The 26,172-nt window shown below is 35.9% G+C and overlaps 1 pseudogene; it reads right to left on the minus strand.

Annotated features, from left to right (window-relative positions):
- Window positions 1–886: 886 nt before the first annotated feature.
- On the minus strand, window positions 887–5,699 carry LOC122197877 (NAD(P)H-quinone oxidoreductase subunit H, chloroplastic-like; annotated as a pseudogene).
- Window positions 5,700–26,172: the final 20,473 nt, after the last annotated feature.

A 26,172-nucleotide genomic window follows, 5' to 3' on the forward strand; every position in this document is an offset into this window, starting at 1 on the left:
AGTTTACGGTCAAAAGTTATTTTGTTATAAAACTAACTCAATAATTAATTTCAATTTTATAAAATCAACTCACGTAGCCGTAAACTTTTAAGCCGGAAACTCGATGTCGTAAACCTTAAGTCAAGTAGTTTACGACCGTAAACTTGAGTTTACGGTCCAAGAATACTTATTGATTTAAACTCCGAAAAATAATGGTGCAAATTTCGATTAACAGAAAGTCAATTTTTGTGAGTAATTTAGTTTACAGTCAATGAAATTCAAATAAAAAGTTCGATTTCAATTTTAAAACACAACTCAATTAAATCCCAGAACTAAGGTGTGATTACGAAGGCTTGAGAGACGTGAAAAACTATCGATTTTGAAGAGTGCAGATGAGGCCGTAAGAGGAGTTTACGGCCGTAAACTAAGGCCGTAAACTTCTGGAAACCTTGATTTCGACTGAAATAAATTTCTCTAAACTGCAGTGGGTGTCGATTTAGTTGAAAACGCAGCTGTTGAACGCCTTTGACACTGGTCTTGCTCTGATACCAATTGTAAAGTCCCGAAAATAGATCTACCAACGATCAAAGACAATCACAGATGCAAACACAAATTAATAAACCAATAATGAGCAAAATACCAAGCTTGCATACGCTTTAATACTGTAAAACGTCTTATACAACTTGGAAGTATACGAGAGCATCAACAACTCATAAAGACTGACATAACTCGCTATTTAAAGACCTGACTAGGAACCGTAAGGTGTTTACGGCCGTAAACAGTTTACGGCCGTAAACCCATTTTGGCCATAAACACCGTAAACTCAAAACAAAACACGAACAATTACATTTTTACTGCTATCTACGACTATGCCTAGACCAAACCATTTTACAGAGTCTTTCATGAATCAATAGTCAAACTCATTCCATACAGTATCTTTTACTCGATCAAAGTGGCGGATTTCTAAATTTTCATAGGGCCCTCCCAGAATTCCTTCTAGGGTCTGTTGAATAATTTTTATGGATTCTGTCATTTCACTGATTCGTACTAAATAACGAGTTAATGAATCCCCTTCGTTTTTCCATTGGACTTCCCAATCAAATTCGTCGTAACACTGATAATGATCAACTTTACGAAGATCCCATTATATTCCGGAAGCTCGTAGAATGGGTCCCGACAAACCCCAATTTATTGCTTCCTCTCGACCAATAATGCCTACTCCCCTTCAACTCGTTCTAAAAAAATGGGATTCCGTGTAATAAGCATCTGATATTCAGCAATTCCTGTTAAAAAACAATCGCAAAAATCCAAACATTTATCTATCCACCCATGAGGTAAATCAGCAACGATTCCACCAATACGAAAAAAATTGTGCATCATTCGCATACCGGTGGCGGCTTCGAATAGGTCATATATCAATTCTCTTTCTCGAAAAATATAGAAGAAAGGAGTTTGTGCCCCAATATCTGCCATAAAAGGGCCAAGCCATAACAAATGCGAAGCTATACGACTTAACTCCAACATAATGACTCTGATATAACTGGCCCTTTTAGGGACTTGAGTATTGCCTAATTGCTCTGGTGCATTTACAGTTATTGCTTCTGTGAACATAGTAGCTAAATAATCTCACACATTAAAAGCTAATATGGAAATAATTTTTTTATGTCAACTATTCATAAAATAATGATATAAATATTTAAGAAATCTTTTAGTTACACAAAAAATCAAAGCCAAAGCAAAGAGCAAAGAAGAAGGTTGATACCAGATCAACAACCCCTCCTCCTCCATTATTTGATGTTGCTCATGACTTTTCAGTTTTGCGTCTGTAGCCATACGTAGCAGGCGGTGAGGTTGTGTTACAAAATTATTTTTATCATGCGTATAATGTGCAACACATATTCTACAATTTGATATTAGATAGAGAGTTTGGATCATGTTGTTTGGGTATAAACATAATGGCTGGTTAGATGAAGTCGTAAGTATTTATAAATTTATGCTTATAAGTGATTTTTAATTTATTAATTTTTAACAAAAGTACCATAACATTCGCAACATATCACGATTTGGATTACTTTGTTGATGGAGAGACAGTTTGAAGCTGACCGGTATACCATAATGCCTCCAAATGTTTTTTGCTTGCCATATTCTGGAAGATGGTAATGATTGGAGGGCATTTATGTCAAGGATAGCTACATACCCTGACTTTATGGTTCATTGGTGGGATGTGGATAGGATATATTATTAGTTTTATTGAAATTACATTCATTAGTATCAATTTTGTATCAAAATATAAATACATAATTATTTTATAAACTTTGTGCAGGTTTATATTCCGATTCATTCCTATCCAAAAAATGGCACAACTAGTATCAAGACAACCAATACATGAATTTATGGACCCAAGAAATGTAGCTTTAGAGTTTCGTCAAAGGATGACCAAAATTTATTGGGGATCGTGTGTTGGTCCTATGTAGTTGAATGTGATATCTATGTAACTAAATATTTGATTTATAAATTCAAGTGTTTCATTAGGAAAAGTGATTTTATATATGGCGTGATTGACATTATCTTCATAGATAATATAATTATAACTTCAAAAGTTAAAACATAAAAATGATTACACCCTCGTTATTGACATTGCAACTTCAAAGTTAACCAAAAGACCTAAACCTTACAACTTGTAAACAATAACTATCAAGAACAACACCCAACTACAAACCAAGGTTATCTTCAACTTCTTATTTTCAGATTGAAAGTGATTATTCAACTTAGCTACCTTAACTATTATCATAGCAGATTGGTCCTTCTCTTCATCAACCCAACAGATAAACCAGCATTTTGATCCCTATGAATTTAAAGATAGATAAGAAGATAAATTGCAATAGAAATATGATAGCGTAAATATTAAGGAACTAAAAATCATGATACCATTTTTGGGCAAGCGTAAAATAATCTTCCTGGGTTTTTAGGTGTAGCCGACATCCTTATGATATATATGTTCACCTACGCAATTGCACTATGCTATTCACATTATTTATTTGATGAACTATGAATAAATTCACAAATAAATTTCATGGAGTGAGTATTACCCATTTATACAAAATTTTATTGCAGACAAGTACAATGCTTTTACTTGTCAATCAGTAAAGTTTTCTTAAGGGTTGACTATGAAATCATATGGTTTGACTATGAATCCTTCAAGTTGAACTATGAAATGCAGACAAGTACATTGCCTTGTCTTGTCAATTAGTAAAGTATGCTTACGGTTTGACTATGCACTCATCTGGTTTGACTAGGAATCCTTCAGGTTGAACTATGAAGTGCAGACAAGTACAATACGTTGTCATGTCAATCAGTAAAGTGTTCTTACAGTTTGACTATGAAATCATCTAGTTTAACTATGAATCCTTCAAGTTGAACTATGAAGTGCATACAAGTATAATGCCTTGTCTTGTCAATCAGTAAAGTTTGCTTACAGTTTGACTATGAAATCATCTGGTTTGACTATGAATCCTTCAAGTTTAACTATGAAGTGCAAAAAAGTACAATGCCTTGTCGTGTCAATCAGTAAAATTTGCTTATGGTTTGAGTATAAAATCATGTGTTTGACTATGAAGTAATCCAATTTTAATACCAACTTTTGAATATTTATAATTGGATTCATTTGATTTTCCTAATACACTGTCATTGCATGTGAAAACGACTTCTTACAACTAAAGAAGCCTTTGTGACCTACCAATATTCTTTAATTATCTTGAAAGAACAAATCCTAATACCGTCACAACCATCAAGCAAATAGATACCAACTGCTTTCACTTCTTTTTTGTGGTTTTAGGTTATGTGGTATGTCATCTTTATTTTATTTATTTAATTAATAGCTGTAGGTAATGTACCTCGTTAAGATTTTGCATGTAACTAATATAAGTATGTTTTATTTTATGCAGATTGGTACCCTCCATAGGGGCATGATACCATTAATATATGTGGGTTATTTACCCCTACTTGGCAACTATCTAACAACAATGTACGTTGCGGTGGCTTTGGACGAAAACCATGACTCCTACTCTTAGCAATTGGTTTGGGAACCTTAGAGTGTGAGGAATCTTGGGCATGGTTCATGAGGAAGTTAAAAGAATGTTTAGGTGACAATATAGAGGTTGGTTTCATAAGTCACATCTATGATAAAGTAGACTTTTTCGTTGGGAGAGTCTACACACATTCGTACCGTGGGTATGTCCTAAAGATATAGCTCAGAAAATACGAGATTCTGTCGGACATAATGATACTATTGTCAGAAAGTTGTTTTGGAAGTCATGCAGTGCATATAGTGTGCATGAATTTTAATTGTGTTTGGAAAGATTTCAAAGTGCATTTAGGAATCCAATACGGCTTAACAATATAGCCATTTCAAAATAGGCACGAGCATTTTTTCCTAAAGTACGTTACAATGTTAAATCGATTGATATTCATCAAATTGTGAAAAATATATCCACCTACACACATGAGTTCCCTATAACAACAATCATTGAGTTAATCAATCAATCGATACAATTGGCATATCTTGAACGGGCTGAAGTTGGAGGTAAATTTATACTTATAGTTTGTCATTTCTTGTGTTATTATTTCTCAATTAACAAATTTTGCAGGGACAATTTTTGTTGGTTTAACCCCTTATGTTGACAATAAGGTTCAAAAGCGAGTGAACAAGTATTATAATTGAGAGGCAAGAGGTATTTACGAGGATATATTTGAAGTGGATGAAAATTTCAACACATGCAAAGTACAACATGAATGTAGGGTATGTAGTTGTGGAAAACAACAAAAATTTTCAACCCGTTCAAGATATGCCAATTGTATCGATTGATTGATTAACTCAATGATTGTTGTTATAGGGAACTCATGTGTGTAGGTGGATATATTTTTCACAATTTGATGAATATCAATCGATTTAACACATGCAAAGTACACATCACTAAGAACCCGTACCTCTGCAGCCATTCACGAAATGGTTGATTGTAAGCTGACTTCTTTAGTGTTTTGTGTTGCATTCAGATCTAAGACGGTGAATTCTCTTCCATCACATGTGCAATGGGAAATACCAAATGAAAGGGAGGTCCTATTACCTCCCAGGTAGAAGTAGTTCTTCATTTACCCCTTTCCATTTTATGTCCTATTATGTAGTAGTTATGGTTTAATGTATTAATTAAATGAAAATAGATGTGTTTTCTTGATTAATGTTTTATGCTCATTACCGAAACAACATACATCAAAGTATTAACAAGACACACGTAAAACACAAATGTGACAACCCGAAATTTCTATCTTGTACAATAGACCAACGTAATCAAAGTTAGACTCATTTTTTCTTTCTTTTAACATTGTTTAGGGTCTATTTGAGTGTTCTAAACCTAGTACAATCAAGGTAGGAGCCTAAAAATGGGATATCACGATGCATGTCAAGCACACTCGAGCCAAACACTCCAACACATGGAGTGTGCAGCCGCACACTTGAGTGTACGGCCACACATAGGTGTGTGCGCCATACACCCATTCCAACCACACACTCCCACCTATAAATGTCACACTTAGTCATTTTGAACACTTTTTCCACTCCTTCAAAGCTAGAGCATGTTTCTCTCTCAAGTACCTTCCACATCTTCATCTTGATCTTCATAAAAGTAAGTAATACTTCCCGTTGATTTGTTGATGCAAGACGTCATCTAGCCTTCTTCCCTACTATGATCCATGAAAAACACATTTTGGTGTTAGATCTTCAAGAACGCCAAGAGCACCAAGAACACACACTAAGTTTTTGACCATAATCACTCCTTTCAAGCCTCTATAACGTGTATACACTTATCACAACTAGGTATATGCTAAGAACACTTCAAATTATAAATGATCAACATCATCTCGTATGATCTTCAAGTGTGGCCGCACACACCCTTTTTAGATCCCAAAATGGCAACAAACTTCATTTAAGGCAAAGGCATGAAGAATGAAACCTTCCTAGATGTCCCTTATAGCTTAAAATCACGTTTTGGCACATTCCATAAGGAGTGTGCAGCTGCAGACACTTCCTGGCCGCACACCCTGGCCGCACACACACATTTGTTGTGCATTTTGACCATACACTCCCTTGTATAGTCATATACCACTCATATGCAATCATAGATGGTTGTAACACTTCATAATAATTAGTTATTACATACACTAATTGTATACATATATATATATATATATATATATATATATATGTCATTATATGGTTAATAGGATTCGTTTGTGCTCAAGTCTTTAATTGACACTCAACTTCCTATATCGATCTTACATTCGGCTTATTCATAGATAGGTGAGTTCATACCCTTAAACTTATCTTTTAAATGATTTTAAATGCATTTATAGGGGGGAATACAAGTAGAAAACATGTTAGTTATAAGATCAATCACATGTGATTTATAACTGTGTTTCAATCAAGGATTTCATATACTTCAAACAGTGTTTCAAAACAATCTACTTTTAAATCGTTTTATAAACTGACATCAAGTCATTATTTATTCATTGTTGAAAACTCTTTAACTGTAATTCAAAACCCCTTTTCAACTTATATATATACTGTCAAAAGCATGTAAATATGTGTATAGTTATATACATAATGTTTAAAAGACTAAGGACTGCTAGCTCGCTTTATTTCCTTTTCCTTGTTTGGATGTGGATTTAGGGTATCGGTCAGTTGTCCGAATGTCGTCTAAATATTAGATATATATTATGTATACATATGTAGTCATAAAAGTTCTATTCTATCAGTTCAGTACTTTTGTGTAGCAAGGGTATGCATTCATCTATTCATATACATAACTTACTAGTAAACTATAATAGGTATAGTTTAGGAGAATACTATCATATACAAGTACTATGACAGAGAATACTAGACAGAGAATACTATAACAGAGAATACTAGACAGAGGATACTATACAGAGAATACTATACAAAGGATACTATAAAGAGAATACTATACATAGAATACTATTACTATAACAAGTATACTATAAGAAGATTCAGAGATAACATAAAGTGAGATACTACTTCATGACACATCAAACATTTCGTTATGTCTCGTTTTGTAACCAGAATCTCCTGGAGGGAGAGCGTGAGTTTGCATACAGATCTATACTGGATTGACTATACTACACCTTTGTTGTTCGCTACAGTGGGACTTGCAAGTCTACGGTTGCCAAATGTCATTTCTTCCGACGTCTTTCATCGTCGTGTCATAGTCAGATTAGTATGGTAACAATCATATCACACTTTGCCTTAATTTAACCATTGGTTTTAAGGTAATTATTACTTCAGTGATTAATACAAATAATACTGTGGTACACATACACATTTTCGCATTATATTCAAATTGTGATCTTCTCACATAAAAGGGTAATATAAAACTATGTTTTGGAAATGATAGTCATTCTTGGGAAAAGCACTCACGTTTACAAAGGAACAAACATACAAACAGTTGGGTCTTGGTAGAAGACTACTTTTTATACTAGTAGAAAATGTAGGATTTTCTAGGGGTTTTCAAACATATACCAACCATTACATTGTTCAAATACAAACGTTTTCATCAAACTTATATAATCGGTAACACTAAATACTTATGAACTCAACAGCTTTAATTTTGATCTATGCTTTCAAAATAACTTGTATTCTCAGGTCACCAGTAGACAGGTACAGATGACCAGGTTTTGAGAAGACGGAGCATCTTCAAGACTCGTCTTTTATTTTGATTATTCTTTTTGGTGTCTTATTACTATTAAAGAACACACTTGTATGAAATTATACTATTAATGCAATGGATGATGTTGTTGCTTATTTACTACTTTGCATTGTTATGATACTATAGATGACGTCCTCCGCCCCAGAACGTTTCCACCGATCTTGGTTTTGGGGAGTGACCGATTGGCATCAGAGTATTGTTTATAGTGAATCGAGTATATCAACCCATAAAGGATTTACTAACTATAAATACAATGGGATTAAAATACTCTGACCAAGAGTTTATACGTTTAAGTACTAAAATAATTAAAAAAAAGTATACATAATTACATATCTACATACTTACTATAGATTAGCGTCATACTAGAACATAACAAAAGTATTATGATTGTTGAACATCACAAGTGAGCTCAAGGATGTATGGTTAGTCCAGGGAATGACAAAGCCTGATCAACTATGTTGATCTGAGAAGTGATTAGCATATGCCGAGAATGGTTGTGATGTATCAACATGTCTAAGAACTTACCAACACCACTAGAATGAGAACATTAGAACATAACATAAAATTAAAATACTATAGGAGTATTTTGTGTTACTATAATTACTTATTTGAGAATTAAACAAGTCTTTATTAGTATGTCAATAGTTTCTGAGTGGATGCACTACGATTATATGTAACTATGGTGGCATAGACTTAGAATCTGTGATCTTTGCTTTACTTCGTGTTCCTCGTTTGGTTGTGGACATAGGGTTAGGATCACTTATTCGAAGGTCTATCCTGTTTTGATTAAATATGAATGGTATGCACTACGCAAATGTTGGAGTAACTAATAATGATAATCTTATAATTATTTTAGTTAGTACGTCTATTAATTATTTCTTATACCCCTTTTCTCGCGTAGATATCATGGCTGGATTCCATATCACCGGAGACCAATACTTCCTAAATTTGGGAAATGTTGGATGGCTGGATGACGAGCCAGAAGATGACCATCCAATACCTTTGGATGATCACCTTGCAGAAGGGTTTTCGGATGGTTCCGACCTCGAACCAGAAGTCAACAACCTACCTCAAGTAGTTTAGAACCCAAATCTCAACCCCCGACCTGCATTTCAAGGTCCCACACCCTTGTGTGCAACAAACTTGAATCGCTGGAGTGATGAGCAGGGTCAACCATTACCCTTTAATGGAGACCGAAGCTTTTACAATCTCAGCAAAGGAGGCTCTGCTGACCGAGTCCTGCCCATTGTGGTCCGTAGGATTGCTCGGAATATAGCGCAAGGTAGAGCAGCGATCGGCCAAATCGTGGAAATTAACGCTAACTCAGGCGTTAACACGGTCCGGATTGTCCATCTTGAAGAAGCTATGTAATGACTAGGAGATTCAATGAGACTCTGTAGCAATAGCTAGTTGCATCCCGTGCTGAGGTGGTAGAACTTCGAGTGCGTCAGACAGCTCATGAGCGACATCTTCAGGACATAGTATGTCAATTGGATGATCTGAGGGTTCGCCTGAGGAATTCCCGTCGCCAGTAGAAGATGTCTGACTCATCTTTTCTTTTGGTTTAAGGAATAGCCTTTCGTATCAGTTCTCTAGGTAGCATTTGTCTATAAAGTATTCATGTCATTCAAGTACTTTAACTAGACTTCTAAGTTGTCAAAGTTTTGCTACCTCAGATATGATGTAAGACCTACTCTTAGGTCAAATTTTCCCCAAACTCATTTCATCCTTAATATCAATGATATTGGAAGTTACCTAATCCTTCGTAGAAATCTTTGTTCAAACACATTCATTCATGTGATTCTAGAACTCTATGGAACTCATACTCTTATCTAGTTATTGAACTATGGCGATTTAGTTCATGGGACTTATTCATTTACTTCGCTATTGAATTCTTATCATTATACTCATCTTTCAAACTTATAGTTGAAAGATGCCTCCCCGAAAGTCAGCAAGGCGTAATCCTCCAATTACTCCAACTCAAACACCAACTCCTCCACAATTTGATACGTCAGCTCTTAATGCTGTGGTAGCTGCGGCTGTTGCTACAGCCATGGCACAATACCATAACAACCAAGGAACTAGTGGAGGTGGAACAGTTGTCCATTCTACGCAAGGTGATGTCGTCATGCGCTCCCAAGAGTGCACTTATAAAGACTTCACAAACTATAAGCCCCGAACCTTCAATGAGATCGGTGGAGTCATTTCGTTGTCGCAATGGTTTGAAAAGACGGAATCAATCTTTGAAATATGTTCCTGTACTGAAGGAAGCAAAGCAAAATTTGCTGCATGCACCTTCAGTGATAGAGCACTAACATGTTGGAATAGCCTTGTGAAGTCACTAACCTTAATAGTGGCAAATGCAATAATATGGGAAGCTCTTAAAGGGCTGACGGTTGAAGAATAATGCTTGAGGGGCGAGGTTCAGAAGATGGAACAGGAACTCCAGAGTTTGATCATGAAAGGCTCCAACATAGTGGCTTACACTGCTTAAACTCTAATTTCGGGACGAAATTCTCTCTAACGGGGGAGGATGTGACAACCTGGAATTTCTATCTTGTACAATAGACCAACGTAACCAAAGTTAGACTCGTTTTTCTATCTTTTAACATTGTTTAGGGTCTACTTGAGTGTTCTAAACCTAGTACAATCAGGGTAGGAGCCTAGAAATGGGATATCACGTTGCATGTCAAGCATACTCGGGCCAAACACTCCAACACATGGAGTGTACGGCCGCACACTTGAGTGTACGGCCACATACAGGTGTGTGCGGCCGCACACCCATTCCAGCCACACAGTTACACCTATAAATGTCACACTTAGTCATTTAGAACACTTTTTCCACTCCTTCAAAGCTAGAGCACGTTTCTCTCTCAAGTACCGTCCACATCTTCATCCTGATCTTCATAAAAGTAAGTAATACTTCCCTTTGATTTGTTGATGCAAGACCTTATCTAGCCTTCTTCCCTACTATGATCCATGAAAAACACGTTTTGGTGTTAGATCTTCAAGAACGCCAAGAACACCAAGAACACACACTAAGTTTTGGACCATAATCACCCCTTTCAAGCCTCTATAACGTGTATACACTTATCACAACTAGTTATATGCTAAGAACACTTGAAATTATACATGAAAAACATCATCTTGTATGATCTTCAAGTGTGTGCGGCCGCACACCTTCATGGTGGCCGCACACACCCTTTTTAGATCCCAAAATGGCAACAAACTTCATTTAAGGCAAAGGCATGAAGAATGAAACCTTCCTAGATGTCCCTTATAGCTTAAAATCACGTTTTGGCACATTCCATAAGGAGTGTGCAGCTGCACACACTTCCTGGCCGCACACCCTGGCCGCACACACACATTTGTTGTGTATTTTGACCATACACTCCCTTGTATAGACATATACCACTCATATAAAATCATATATGGTTGTAACACTTCATAATAAGTTTTTACTAGTCCCTAAGTAGGCTCCAAATCAATAATTAGTTATTACATACACTAATTGTATACATATATATTTCATTATATGGTTAATAGGATTCGTTTGTGCTCAAGTCTTCAATTGACACTCAACTTCCTATATCGATCTTACATTCGGCTTTTTCACAGACATGTGAGTTCATAACCCTTAAACTTATCTTTTAAATTATTTTAAATTCTTTTATAGGGGGAATACAAGTAGAAAACATGTTAGTTATAAGATCAATCACATGTGATTTATAACTGTGTTTCAATCAATGATTTTATATACTTCAAACTGTGTTTCAAAACAATCTACTTTCAAATCGTTTTATAAACTAACATCAAGTCATTATTTATTCATTGTTGAAAACTCTTTAACTGTAATTCAAAACCTCTTTTCAACTTATATATACATATATATATATATATATATATATATATATATATATTGTCAAAAGCATGTAAATATATGTATAGTTATATACATAATGTTTAAAGGACTTAGGACTGCTAGCTCGCTTTATTTCCTTTTTCTTGTTTGGATGTGGACTTAGGGTATCGGTCAGTTGTCCGAATGTCGTCTAAATATTAGATATATATTATGTATACATATGTAGACATAAAAGTTCTATTCAATCAGTTCAGTACCTTTGGGTAGCAAGGGTATACATTCATCTATTCATATACATAACTTACTAGTAAACTATAATAGGTATAGTTTAGGAGAATGCTATCATATACAAGTACTATGACAGAGAATACTAGACAGAGAATACTATAACAGAGAATACTAGACATAGGATACTACAAAGAGAATACTATACAAAGGATACTATACAGAGAATACTATACATAGAATACTATTACTATAACAAGTATACTATAACATGATTCAGAGATAACATAATGTGAGATACTACTTCGTGACACATTGACCATTTCGTTATGTCTCGTTTTGTAACCAGAATCTCCTGGAGGGAGAGCGGGAGTTTGCGTATAGATCTATATTGGATTGACTATCCTACACCTTTGTTGTTCGCTACAGTGGGACTTGCAAGTCTACGGTTGCCAAATGTCATTTCTTCCGACGTCTTTCATCGTCGTGTCATAGTCAGATTAGTATGGTAACAATCATATCACACTTTGCCTTAATTTAACCATTGGTTTTAAGGTAATTATTACTTCAGTGATTAATACAAATAATACTGTGGTACACATACACATTTTCGCATTATATTCAAATTGTGATCTTCTCACATAAAAGGGTAATATAAAACTATGTTTTGGAAATGATAGTCATTCTTGGGAAAAGAACTCACATTTACAAAGCAACATACAAACAGTTGGGTCTTGGTAGAAGACAACTTGTTATACTAGTAAAAAATATAGGATTTTCTAGGGGTTTTCAAACATATACAAACCATTATATTGTTCAAATACAAACGTTTTCATCAAACTTATACAATTTTTGACACTAAGTACTTATGAACTCAACAACTTTAATGCTGATCTATGCTTTCAAAATATCTTGTATTCTCAGGTCACCAGTAGACAGGTACCGATGACCAGGTTTTGAGAAGACGGAGCATCTTCAAGACTCATCTTTTATTTTGATTATTCTTTTTGGTGTCTTGTTACTATTAAAGAACACACTTGTATGAAATTATACTATTAATGCAATGGATGATGTTGTTGCTTATTTACTACTTTGCATTGTTATGATACTGTAGATGATGTCCTCCGCCCCAGAATGTTTCTGCCGTTCTTGGTTTTGGGGAGTGACAGATTGGTATCAGAGCACGGTTTATAATGAATCGAGTATATCAACCCATAAAAGATATACTAACTATAAATACAATGGGATTAAGATACTCTGACCAAGAGTTTATACTTTTAAGTACTAAAATACTTAACAAGAAGTATACATATTACATATCTACATACTTACTATAGATCAGTGTAATACTAGAACAAAACAAAAGTATTAGGATTGTTGAACATTACAAGTGAGCTCAGGGATGTATGGTCAGTCCTAGTAATGACATAGCCTGATAAACTATGTTGATCCGAGAAGTGATTAGCATATGCCAAGAATGGTTGTGATGTATCAACAAGTCTAAGAACTTACCAACACCACTAGAATGAGAACATTAGAACATAACATAAACTTAAAGTACAATAGGAGTATTTTGTGTTACTATAATTACTTATTTGAGAATTAAACAGGTCTTTATTAGTATGTCAATAGTTGCTGAGTGGATGCACTATGATTATATGTAACTACGGTGGCATAGACTTAGAATCTGTGATCTTTGCTTTACTTCACGTTCCTCGTTTGGTTGTAGTCTTAGGGTTAGGACACACCCCTAAATTGTTTAGTGATATCCCGTCTACAAGTTGAATTTCGGGGCGAAATTCTTTTAATGGGGGAGAATGTAACAATTGGTAAAAATAGGAACGATCGTACAATGCTATTTTTTGATTATTAAGCAATATGAGTACTTTATCAAGAATGGTTGAAGGAATTTAACCTCTTTTATTTAAATAAGTTCTTGTGAAATATAAAACAAGTAACTAATGATAATTTCGTTATGATGTATGACTACGAACCATCACCGATTTGTGAAAATTAGCATATAACATCATTTGAACGCAACAAACTTAATTTTTGTATCAACATGTATCTAGTTGATAATTAAGTTAGGTTCTATGTAAAACGTGTGCTTAATAGTTGTGGAGGATCTAAATTTGACAAATATACGAACCAAAGTGACAAAACGTGTTTAACGATATGGTTAACCGGTTAAATGTCACGAAATTATACATTGGTCAATAAATTTTATATTTAAATAAATTAAAATATAAAATGAATTATTATAAGGTATAATTAGAATGTATTTAAGTATTTTCGAATAAAAAGAATAAAATATAAACATTAAAGTTCAAATACACAAAAACTACATTGTTATTTTATACTAAGTATACATGTATGTATTGTATATATGTAATATTATCTAGTGAATGACTAGTTATGGGTCATGACTTAAAGTGATTTCATGTAAGTTTTATGATGTCTAAATCAATTAAGATAAGAGAATTGGTGGAGATAAGTGCCAACTTAACTAATAAGTGCTTAATCACTTAAGACATTTTACTAAGAATGCTTCTTAATCCCTCTTCTAGTTTTCGAGATTAATACATTCCCTCTCCTTAACTAGAACTCCTAACTAACTAAATAACTAGTAGTTAGTTAGTTAACTAACCCAATCTCTAAGCAACCACCCAAGCAAGTGGCTAGACAAGATCATATCACTTAAACTTACATCCCATCACAAGCTAGTCTAGGTTTTGTCCCCTTATCCTCTTCCACTCTTTCCTCCTTCATATCCACGAAATTTCCTCTTCATTTCACCCTCATTTGACCAGCCAATACTCCAGGGAATTACTCTCAACCTTCATCTCATTTTCAAGCACAAGAACTTCCTTCCAAAGCCATCAAAACCATGAACTAAAGGGCTGTTGTCCCTTTTGTGTTTCAGCCACCATTTCACCCATCTACACCTTCCTTTTGCTTGATATTTTTACCACCAAATACCCCTGGAAGTTACTTGTTATGATACTCAAAATTATTGATTCAAAACAGTGAGTAAACTACCTGTTTTCTTGCTCTTTTGCTGTGAAATTTTCGTGACAGCAACATAGTCAAAAGAGTGGCTGTTTTGGAGCATCAAACCAACAACCAAAAGTTCATCTTCAACCTTCCATTCTTCAAATATTCACATAAGGTGAGTTCATACCCCTACATTTTCATGTTTTCTTCAAGTTTTAAGGGGGGGGGGGGAATACAAGTTAGAACACTAAACATAACTTAAATTTAAATGACAGCTTTCTACAGAAAAGTTGAGTCCTGTTCACGGACTGTTTTGACCATCTTAAACTTAATATCTTTCAAAACTCTACAATATGTAAATAGTTCAAGTTTATACCTTTCTAAGGACTACTCGCACGTGTACATACGATTTTTCTACAATTTATGGCGACTTTTATAAAACTGCCTGTCATTTCAGAAGTGATTTCGGACCAGTCTGTGAATATACTCATTTTCACACTAGTTTGAGACCACTAAAAATCATAATAAAAATTAGGAACAAAGTAGACTCATTTTATAAACTCTCAGAGGTGACGGATTCAGTTTTTGACTTACGATGATTTTTCTATGAGTTTTCTAAAAACAGGGATAGTAAAGGGTAAAACTGTCAAAAGTGGTTTATAGATTTATTAACACCTTCTAACATTTTTGAGCAATGTTTATACATTGAGGAAGTTAAAGCACAATCATTTAAATATGTTTAATTACCATTTTTACAAAATTGATAAGTACAAAAAGGTCTTTAGTATCAAACTTAAGGATTATTTCATGCAAAGTTTCTAATAAAAACGTAAGAATATGAACAACAATTACGAAACATACCAAATCATCTTTTAAAATTGATACATATATATATATATATATATATATATATATATATATATAACCATATACATATATATGTTTTCTTTACAAACTTGTCTTCTACATCAAAAATATACATATATAGTTTACGAAACTCTACTCCATTTGTATCCTATTGAGCAAAAGGTAAAATATTGTCAAATGCATATCTAAAGATTTCACGTCGTTTTTCATAGCTATCCCAGTCGTAGGGGATGATCATTTAAACGAACATTTTCACACGTAAATCTGTTTTATACTAAATTTTGTGAGACATCAACTTCACGTACATTCGAGTACGCATTTCAAGTCTTGTATTATATACCAGAATCCCTTGGAGGGGGAGCATGGTGTTTGTGTATAGATCTATACGGGCTTGACAACCCCGCGCCCTGACTGTTAGCTATAGTCCACCATTTGGGGTGACAAACGTCAGAACATTCCGACGCCTGAAGAACGTTGTGTATAGGCATTTCTAGTCAATAGCATGGTTATAAAACTCAGATGGAGTATTAAAACACATTGATTTATGGGGGTTTTCAGACGTATTGGAAATTTTATACGTACATACATTTTCTAGAAACAAACATTGGTCTTGAAAGAAGGCTACATTTATGCTAGTAGAAAATATAGGATTTTCTAGGAACAAACAAACAAGAACAAAACATTTCCTTTCATACAAACATTGTCATTTAATACTTATGAAACTCACCAGCTTAAATGTTGATCTACTCTTTCAAAACTACTTGTATGTCCCAGGGATTCAGTAATTACAGGTAACAAACAACTTTTGAAGAAGGGACGTTGCGGCGCCAGTTTAAATTCATATTTTGGCATCATATTGTAATTGGTTTTGAACATGTACCTTTTAACAATGTAAACTTTCAATTATATATATGATGGTTGTATTGCTTTCTTTACTATGTATTCATTTGTTACGTTACCACATGAAGTCATCCGCCCCCGAACGTTTCCGCCGTTCCGGTTTGGGGGTGTGACACAAATCAGGGCAATGTTGGATGGTTGGATGACGAGCCCGAAGATGACCATCCAACCCATTTGGATGGTCACCTCGCAGAAGGCTTTTCGGATGGTTCCGACTCCGAACCAGAAGTCAACAACCTACCTCAAGTAGTTCAGAACCCAAATCTCAACCTCTGACCTGCATTTCAAGGTCCCACACCCTTGTAGGCAACAAACTTGAATCGCTGCAGTGATGAGCAGGGTCAACCATTACCCTTCAATGGAGACAGACGCTTTTACAATATCAGCGAAGGAGGCTCTGCTGATCGAATCCTGTCCATTATGGTCCGCAGGATTGCTCGGAATATAGAGCAAGGTAAAGCAGCGATCGGCCAAATCGTGGAAATTAGTGCTAACTCAGGCGTTAACACGGTCCGGATTGTCCATCTTGAAAAAGCTACGGAAAGGACAAGGAGATTCAATGAGACTCTGTAGCAATAGCTAGCTGCATCCCGTGCTGAGGTGATAGAACTTCGAGTGCGTCAGAGAGCTCATGAGCGACATCTTCAGGACATAGTACGTCAACTGGATGATCTGAGGGTTCGGCCGAGGAATTCCCGTCGCCAGTAGAAGATGTCTGACTCATCTTTTTTTTTTTTGGTTTAAGGAATAGCCTTTTGTATCAGTGCTCTAGGTAGCATTTGTCTATAAAATATTCATGTCATTCAACTACTTTAACTAAACTTCTAAGCTGTCAAAGTTTTGCTACTTCAGATATGATGTAAGACCTACTCTTAGGTCAATTTTTCCCTGAACTCATTTCATCTTTAATATCAATGATATTGGCTGTGACATACCCAAAATCTCGGCCAGAAAAGACCGGTTTCATTTATGCTTTTTAAACCTTTTCAGAGTAAATCCTTTTGATTTTAAAAGTGATGTGGAATTTGTTCCCAAACACAAAGTATGATAAAATAATATTTACCAAAGCATTTCATAAAGAAATGTATTTTCATTATATTTTCAAAACTCGGGATGTCATGTTCCGATACAGACCATAAAGCATAAACGATAACATTACAAGTCATTCAACAAATATATACATATACAGACTTGTAAACAAAACAACTTGATGATTATCCATCTTATGCCCTCGCGCCACTTCCTGTAATACAAAGAAACTGAGTGGGTCAGGCTTGGGAGCCTGGTGAACGTATATGGTTTTCAACCCATAATAAATAATTATATTTAATTCCACAAACCAACAATAACCCAATTACCCATTCCCGTTATTCTCACTTTATGTCCCTAAAATAACTAACACAAGGGACCTAGTCTAAGAATATTTCATCGGGGCGACAACACATGCATTCAGGGGTTTCCCGGCAATATATGTCAAATAAGGCAACCATGGGGGGTGGAGTACAGCGAATGAACACCGAAGTTCATTAACACCTACAGGTGGCGAGCCTGCTAGTGTTCCACAAGACTGTCTAGAAAAGTCTGTGGTCGTCATCTAAACTCTGCTAGATGACTAAATCAAAACAACATCAAGGCCTCTCATCTGTTTATTACACACCAACTATCTACCCATGTTCTACCCAACATATTAGTAGATAAAAATATACATTTTTATACATAGTTTAAAATCTGTATAGCATGCTTTAATCAATACATATTCGACATAACAGATGAGGCACACACATATAACACATATTTCATAGAGAATAAATCAGATCTATAAGATAGAAAAAAGTGAATATAAATTCACACATATAACAACAAAATATATACACATAGCACGTATTTTATATAAAATATTTCATAATAATGTGTTGGAAGAAAGTAACTACACACTCACTTGATCAGAAGATGATCAGACAGCACTACGACTTGCAGAAGTAGTGTTTCTCCATAGATCTAGAAGATCTTCACAAAAATCGGACTCTTCGCGGGCAGAGCTTCGGCTCGGGAATCGCACTTCTCGGGATTTCGGGGCTTCGGATCTTTCTTCCGGGCTCGGAATGATACCGGGGATTCGGGGTATAAATGGCACGCTAATCGAGGCAAAAACTAGAGAGGAAGAAAGAAGTTTGTAAAAGAAAGAAGCTGCCCTCGCATGCCCCTTTTATAGGGCTGAACCCTCGCATTACGCTGGGCGTACTGCTTCGCTACGCTGGGCGTAATGCCGAAACGTCACTGCATGCGTCATCAGAGCACTCGAGTGCGAGGCTTCGTCATGCTTCGCTGTATGCTGGGCGTAACCCAGATAAGTCCGGTGACTCCTCTTTGGATAATATCGGGCATAATAATTAAATTTAAATATTAATTAATTAATAAACTTTGAAAATTCATATCTTCATTATACGAACTCCGTTTTTGACGTTCTTTATATCCACGGGTAGGTGAGACTACGCTCTACAACTTTCGTTTAGACTCCGTCAGCTAATTTTGACTTTATTTTTATTATTTATTTTTAGTAGGCCCGGACAGGAAAACTTCGTTATAAATTCATAACTTCTCCGTCCGTCGTCCGTTCTCGCCTAACTTTTCATCGTTTCGCTACTAACAACGAGATCTTCGATTCTCATTTAGATTGTTTCGGCTAAAAATCGATCGATCTCAAATCGAGTATTCGGGCTGCATACCGCTAAGTCGAAACTTCTGAAAATCATAACTTCCTCATACGAAGTCAGATTTGGGCGTTCTATATATATTCGGAAACCTCGTTTCGACCACTACAACCTTATGCAATGATATTGAGTTTATTTTACACTTAAATTTTGACGCTTATTTATTCTTAGTTAATCAAATCACATAATTAAGCAATTAAGTACGAAACACATAATACACAAATAATACGCGCTTATTATTTCAAAACGGGTTACAAAGGTTAACCTAGACTATTACATCAAAGAAAATGCCTAGCCTAGAAACACGGGCGTTACAATTCTCTCCCCCTTAGGATGATTCCGTCCCCGGAATCACATATCAACAAACAAATGCGGATAGCGACTCAACATGTCACTCTCCGTTTCCCAAGTGAGATTTGGCCCATTCGAATGTTTCCAATGGACAAGCACTAATTCTACCATCTTGTGTCGAAGTTTCTTAGTCTTTCGATCAACAAGTGCCTCTGGTTCTTCAATTAACCTCTTGTTTTCATCAATTCTCAATTCAGAAATTGGAATTATATCTGGAACTTCTCCCGTGAACTTCCTCAAATAACACACATGAAAAGTGTTCTGAATTCCATTCAGTTCCTCGGGTAATTCGAGCTTGTAAGCTTGGTTCCCAATTCTCTAAAGAACTTTAAACGGTCCAATAAACCTTGGACTCAACTTTCCCCTTTTTCCAAATCTTATAATTCCCTTCCATGGTGAGACTTTAAGTAAAACCGAATCCCCAACTTTAAAAGTCACCGGTCTTCGCTTCTTGTCAGCATAGCTCTTTTGACGATCCTGAGCTGCTAACATTCTTTCTCTAATTCTTTTCAACTTTGCAGCGGTTTGATGGACCATCTCGGGACCCATAAACTACTTTTCCCCAGCCTCAAGCCAACACGACCGTCACACCCCAAAACCAAGAACGGCGGAAACGTTCTGGGGCGGAGGACGTCATGTATAGTATCACAACACAGTAAATGTAAATAAGCAAACAACATCATCCATTGCATTAAATATATAATTTTAATACAAGTGTGTTATGTACAGTTATAGACACCAAAAATAATGTAACACAATATAATATGAGATGAGTCTTGAATGCACTCCATCTTCTCAAAAGCTGGCCTCGGTACCTGTCTACTGATGACCTGAGAATACAAGTTATTTTGAAAGAGTTTATCAGCATTAAGCTGGTGAGTTCATAAGTATTTTAGTGTCAATGTTTCTTGTCAAAAACGTTTGAACCTGTCTCAATGTATAAGTTTGTAAAAATGTAAGTAAATGTTTGAAAGTGTTTGTAAAAGTTTGAATCTCTCAGAAAATCCTATATTTTCTATAAAAGTAACCTTCTACCAAGGCTAAACTGTTTTGTAAACTCGTCTGTTGTAAAAGTGTGTAATTACCCAAGTATAACTATCCTTTGTTAAAAATATAGTTTGTACATTAATGCTTAAGTGAGGTTATCACTAAAAATATGTAATGGGTAAATCATTGTAGTAATGTAGCTTTGTATAATAAGACTACTGCTGTACTAAATACTACTACCTTAAACCGGATTTATATTAAGGTATAATGTGATAAATTGCACCATGCTATCGACTGGTAACAACGACATAATGAATGGTCGTAATAAAGTAATGACGTTTGGCACCCGCAGACCTGCAGGTCCGGCTGTAGCTAGCAGCAAGGTGTAGGATAGTCAATCCAGTATAGATCTATACGCAAACTCACGCTCTCCCTCCAAGAGAATTCTAGCTACAACTCGGTCCATGACATTTAAGGCATGCTCCGACACAGTGGATCATAATTATTAACGTATTTATGTATATGTGATGTTTCTCGTTCTAGTATGGCTGTATATGTACTTGTTTCTAGTATAGTTGTATATGTACTTGTTTATAGTATATCTGTATATGTTCATGTTTCTAGTATATCTCTATATGTACTTGTTTCTAGTATATCTGTATATGTACTTGTTACTAGTATATCTGTATATGTACTTGTTTCTAGTATATCTGTATATGTACTTGTTTCTAGTATATCTGTATATGTACTTGTTTCTTGTATATCTGTATATGTACTGGTTTCTAGTATATCTGTATATGTACTTGTTTCTAGTATATCTGTATATGTTCCTGTGTTACCCCGATGGTAACTAACTATTGATGTACTGATAAGTATGAATATGGAAGTACTTTTATGTCTATACATGTATATATGATATATAAGTAATATGGAAACGACCTTCGGATGGTCACCCGAAATCCCACCAGACCACATCTCAAGGCGCGAAAAGGAAATAGGGCGGATGACCTTCCTAAGTCCTTTGAACATTATTTATACATCTATACATATATGGGCATGCAATTGAATATATAAAAGCATAAATAAGTTTTCATAAAACATTTAAAGCATAAATATAATTTCAAGAGAAGATCGACTTGATGTCGATCTATAAAACAATTTGAAGGCATAAGTTGATAAAACAGTTTAAGTATAAGAAGCATTTGTTTGAATCACAATCTATAAATAAGTTTGGATAGTAAAAGAGTTTGTAAAACATTTCAAAGTAAAGCAGTTTGATAAACAGTTTGAACAGTGGTAAAAATCGTTGTTTTCCTAGTTATTAATCACATGTGATTAAATGCAATCACATGTGATTGAAACAATAACTATAAGTATTTGACTTGTATTCCCCCCCCCCCATAAAGTGTTTAAAACATTTAAAATCATTTCAAAGGTTGATTCAAGGGGTATGAACTCACTTGTGGTGAGTCGTTTGAATTGCAGTGTCGGATACTGTGCTAGGTGGCAAACGGAGACTTGTTTACACGCACGAGCCTAGTTATCATATAATAAGCATATATATAACTAATTAGACAAATAATAACTTAAATAAATAAGTTAAGACACTTAGGAAACATGTAAACACTTTTATAAGTGTTTAAGGTCCAAATGGTTGCATCTAAGTTGCTACGGGACAAGGCAAAAGGGTTTGAAACATCAAATGGCCTTGCATAAGAGTTCACCACCCAACAAACCCCACACTTTGGATTTTACGGCCGTAAACTCATGGGTTTATGGCCGTGAACTCCTCACATGGTGGTTTTGGGTGTTTTAAAGTGCTATCTTGATCCTAGAACACTCTTAGCTTTGTTGGAATAACACATGAAGTAGTTTAAGGCCCTAGAATGCTCCATAGGGGAGTTTACGGCCTAAAGTCCATTCACCCTAGAGTTTACGGCCGTAAACTCCTATGGGGTGATGGCTTTTAATTGTTTTGAGGCACTTACACATCAAGGATGGCTTCCATGATTTTATCTAAGGCTAATGGGGACAAGAGGCACACATTTGTGCCATTACTTGGAGTTTACGGCCCAAGATATGTTTCTTGGCCGTAAACTCCTTTTAAGGAGTGATTATGATGTGTTTTACTCTCCATTCAAGTCCCATGAGTTCAAGGTAAATTGTCTTAAGGCCTAAGGTGTGCTTGGAATGCTTTTTACCCTAGAAAAAGGGGTTTACGGCCCAAGAGAGGTTCTTGGCCGTAAACTCCTACAAAATTATGATTTTGAAGGGTTTTGATGTCCTAAATAAGCACAAGCATTTGAGGGTTAAAGTCCTTAAGCATTTGGGGAAGTTTTAGGGCACTAAATGCCCTTGAAAAGGGGTTTATGGCCCAAGGAAGTTCCTTGGCCGTAAACTCCAATTACTTGGGTTTCTTGGATGATTTCTAGCCTATAAAGATCATACACATAGTCCTTTACAAGTTGTCTAGCAAGGAATCGGGTCTAGGAAGCCTTAAAGTTCCATTTTGGAGTTTACTCCCCAAGAACGTTCTTGGGCAGTAAACTCCCGGATCTTGTAATCTAAACATGTTATTGATGTTAATAAGCATCTAACAAGTATTGAAACACATTTAGTAAAGTAGACTCACAATATGGGATGAAAACCCGAAGATCCGTCAGAGAGAATATGGCTTTTCTCTATTTGGAATTGTAAATAATGAATTTATTTAATTCAGAAAACTATTTATAGTCCTGGAATATTTTGGCAGAAAATATTTTTATTCCTGACTTTGGACTGTAATATTTTGAAACTTGAAATGCCCAAATTTCACAAAACCAGGAGCATCCACTCTCCTGATATCTCCTAAAACATAAACCCTAATGTACATAGACTTGTTCGGAAAAGTATGAAAATCACTGAAACTGAACTGGCTTCTATGTAATAGATGATGTTCGTACAAATGGAAATTTCGGGTTGTCACAACGACGGCGTACGACACTTCTGTCCGTACAAAGCTTGATAAGGTGCCATCTTTATGCTCGAGTGGAAACTATTATTGTAGGAAAATTCTACCAAAGGTAAATGTTCATCCCAGTTACCTAGGAATTCTAGGGTACATGCTCTCAGCATATCTTCAAGTGTTTGTATTGTTCTTTCACTCTGACCATCAGTCTGCGGATGGTAAGTTGTACTTAAACACAACTTGGTACCCATTTCCTCTTGTAGACATTTTGAAAACTTTGAGGTGAAACGGCTATCACGATCAGATACAATCGTTAACGAAACACCGTGAAGCCTCACAATTTCCTTCACGTAAGAATTCGTGACCTTTTCCATAGACCATTTCTCATTGGCTGCTATGTAATGCGCACTCTTAGTGACTCGATCAACGACCACCCAAATCATGTCGTGACCACTTTTCATTCTGGGCAGTTTAGTGACAAAATCCATCGCAATGTCTTCCCATTTACCCATAGGCATAGGTAAAGGTTCTAAACTCCCATATGGTTTCTGATGTTGTGTCTTGACTCTCGCACAAGTCACACACTCGGCCACATACTTTGCAGCATCAAGCTTCATCGTCAGCCACCAGTAGTAGGGTTTCAGGTCCCTATACATTTTAGTGCTGCCAGGATGAATTGAGTACATGGTTTTGTGAGCTTCTTCCATCAGAAGATCTCTAATTCCTCCGGACTTAGGTACCCAAATACGGTCTTGGAATACCTTCAATCCATGACCGTTTGTACCAAACACCAACGTTTTGCCCAAACGTTCCTCCTTTCGGTCATTCTTCTCAGAAGCTTCTTCTTGAGCATTCTTTATACTTCCCACAATTGTCGAGACAACTTCTATTCTCAATGCTCTTGGCCTTTTTCCATCAAGATTGACTTTCCGACTGAGAGCATCAGCAACGACATTAGCTTTACCGGGGTGGTAAAGTATCTCACAGCCTTAGTCCTTAAGTAATTCTAGCCAACATCGTTGCCTCATATTCAATTCTTTCTGACTAAAGAGATATTGGAGACTCTTATGTTCAGTGAAAAGTTTTCACTTCATGCCATAGAGGTAATGCCTCCATATTTTTAGAGCGAAAACTATCGCTACCAACTCCAAATCATGAGTCGGGTAATTCTTTTCATGCTCCTTTAGTTGTTGAGACGCATATGCGATCACCTTATCTCTTTGGGTCAAAACACAACCCAATCCAACCCAGATGGATCGCTATAAACAGCGAAGTCTTCAACTCCATCGGGTAGAGATAGAATTGGTGTCTCACATAGTTTCTTCTTTAGCTTCTCGAAATCTTCTTTATGCTTATCACTCCAAGCATAAGTAGCTCCTTTGTGGGCTAAAGCAATTAATGGACTAGCGATCGAAGAAAAGCCTTGGATAAACCTTCGGTAATATCCGGCTAATCCTAAAAGCTTCAGATTTCCGTGGGACTTTTTGGCTGTTCCCACCTCATTACAGCTTTAATCTTTGCTGGATCAACCATTATCCCTTCTTGGTTTACCATGTGACCCAAGAATTGGACTTCTCGAATCCAAAAATCACACTTAGAGAACTTCGCATACAGCTTCTCCTTCTTCAAGACTTCCAACACTTCTCACAAGTGTCTGCCAATGTCCTCTTGGCTTTTCGAATAAATCAGAATGTCGTCTATGAACACTATCACGGATTTATCAAGGAACGGATTACAAATCCTATTCATTAAATCCATGAATGTTGCTGGAGCATTGGTTAGTCCAAAAGACATAACCAAGAACTCGTAGTGTCCATATCTAGTTCTGAATGCAGTCTTCTTAATATCTTGCTCTCTTACTTTCAACTGATGATATCCTGACCTCAGGTCGATCTTCGAGAAATAACTTGAGCCTTGAATTTGATCGAACAGGTCATCAATCCTCGGCAACAGATATCTATTTTTTAATTTTGCCTTGTTCAGCTCTCTGTAATCGATGCACATTCTCATACTTCCATCTTTCTTCTTTACGAATAACACTGGAGCTCCCCAGGGTGATGAACTAGGTCTAATGAAACATTTGTCCAACAACTCCTGAAATTGCATCATCAGCTCCTTCATCTCCGTCGGTGCTAATCGGTAAGGTGCTTTTGCAATTGGCGTGGTCCCTGGTAACAAGTCTATTCTGAACTCCACTTGTCTATCAGGTGGTAATCCAGGAAGATCTTCGGGAAATACTTTCGGATAATCACACACCACTGGAATACTCTGCATCACCTTCTTTTCTTTCTTAGCATCAATCACGAATGCTAAATATGATGTACATCCCTTGGTCAAACACTTTCTGGCTTTCATTAGGGAAATGATTCCATAATTCACTCTGTGTTTGTCCCCATACACCATAAATGATTCCTTCACAGGCGGGTTTACTTTCACTATTTTCTTCTTGCATAAAATCTCGGCGTCATTGGCGCTAAGCCAATCCATTCCCAAAACGATGTCGAAACAATTAAGTTCGATAGGCAATAATTCCTCATGAAACTTATTCCCATTCGGGTCGATTAAGATGTTTTT

Source organism: Lactuca sativa, chromosome 5, assembly GCF_002870075.4.
Source record: "Lactuca sativa cultivar Salinas chromosome 5, Lsat_Salinas_v11, whole genome shotgun sequence".
Taxonomy (NCBI): domain Eukaryota; kingdom Viridiplantae; phylum Streptophyta; class Magnoliopsida; order Asterales; family Asteraceae; genus Lactuca; species Lactuca sativa.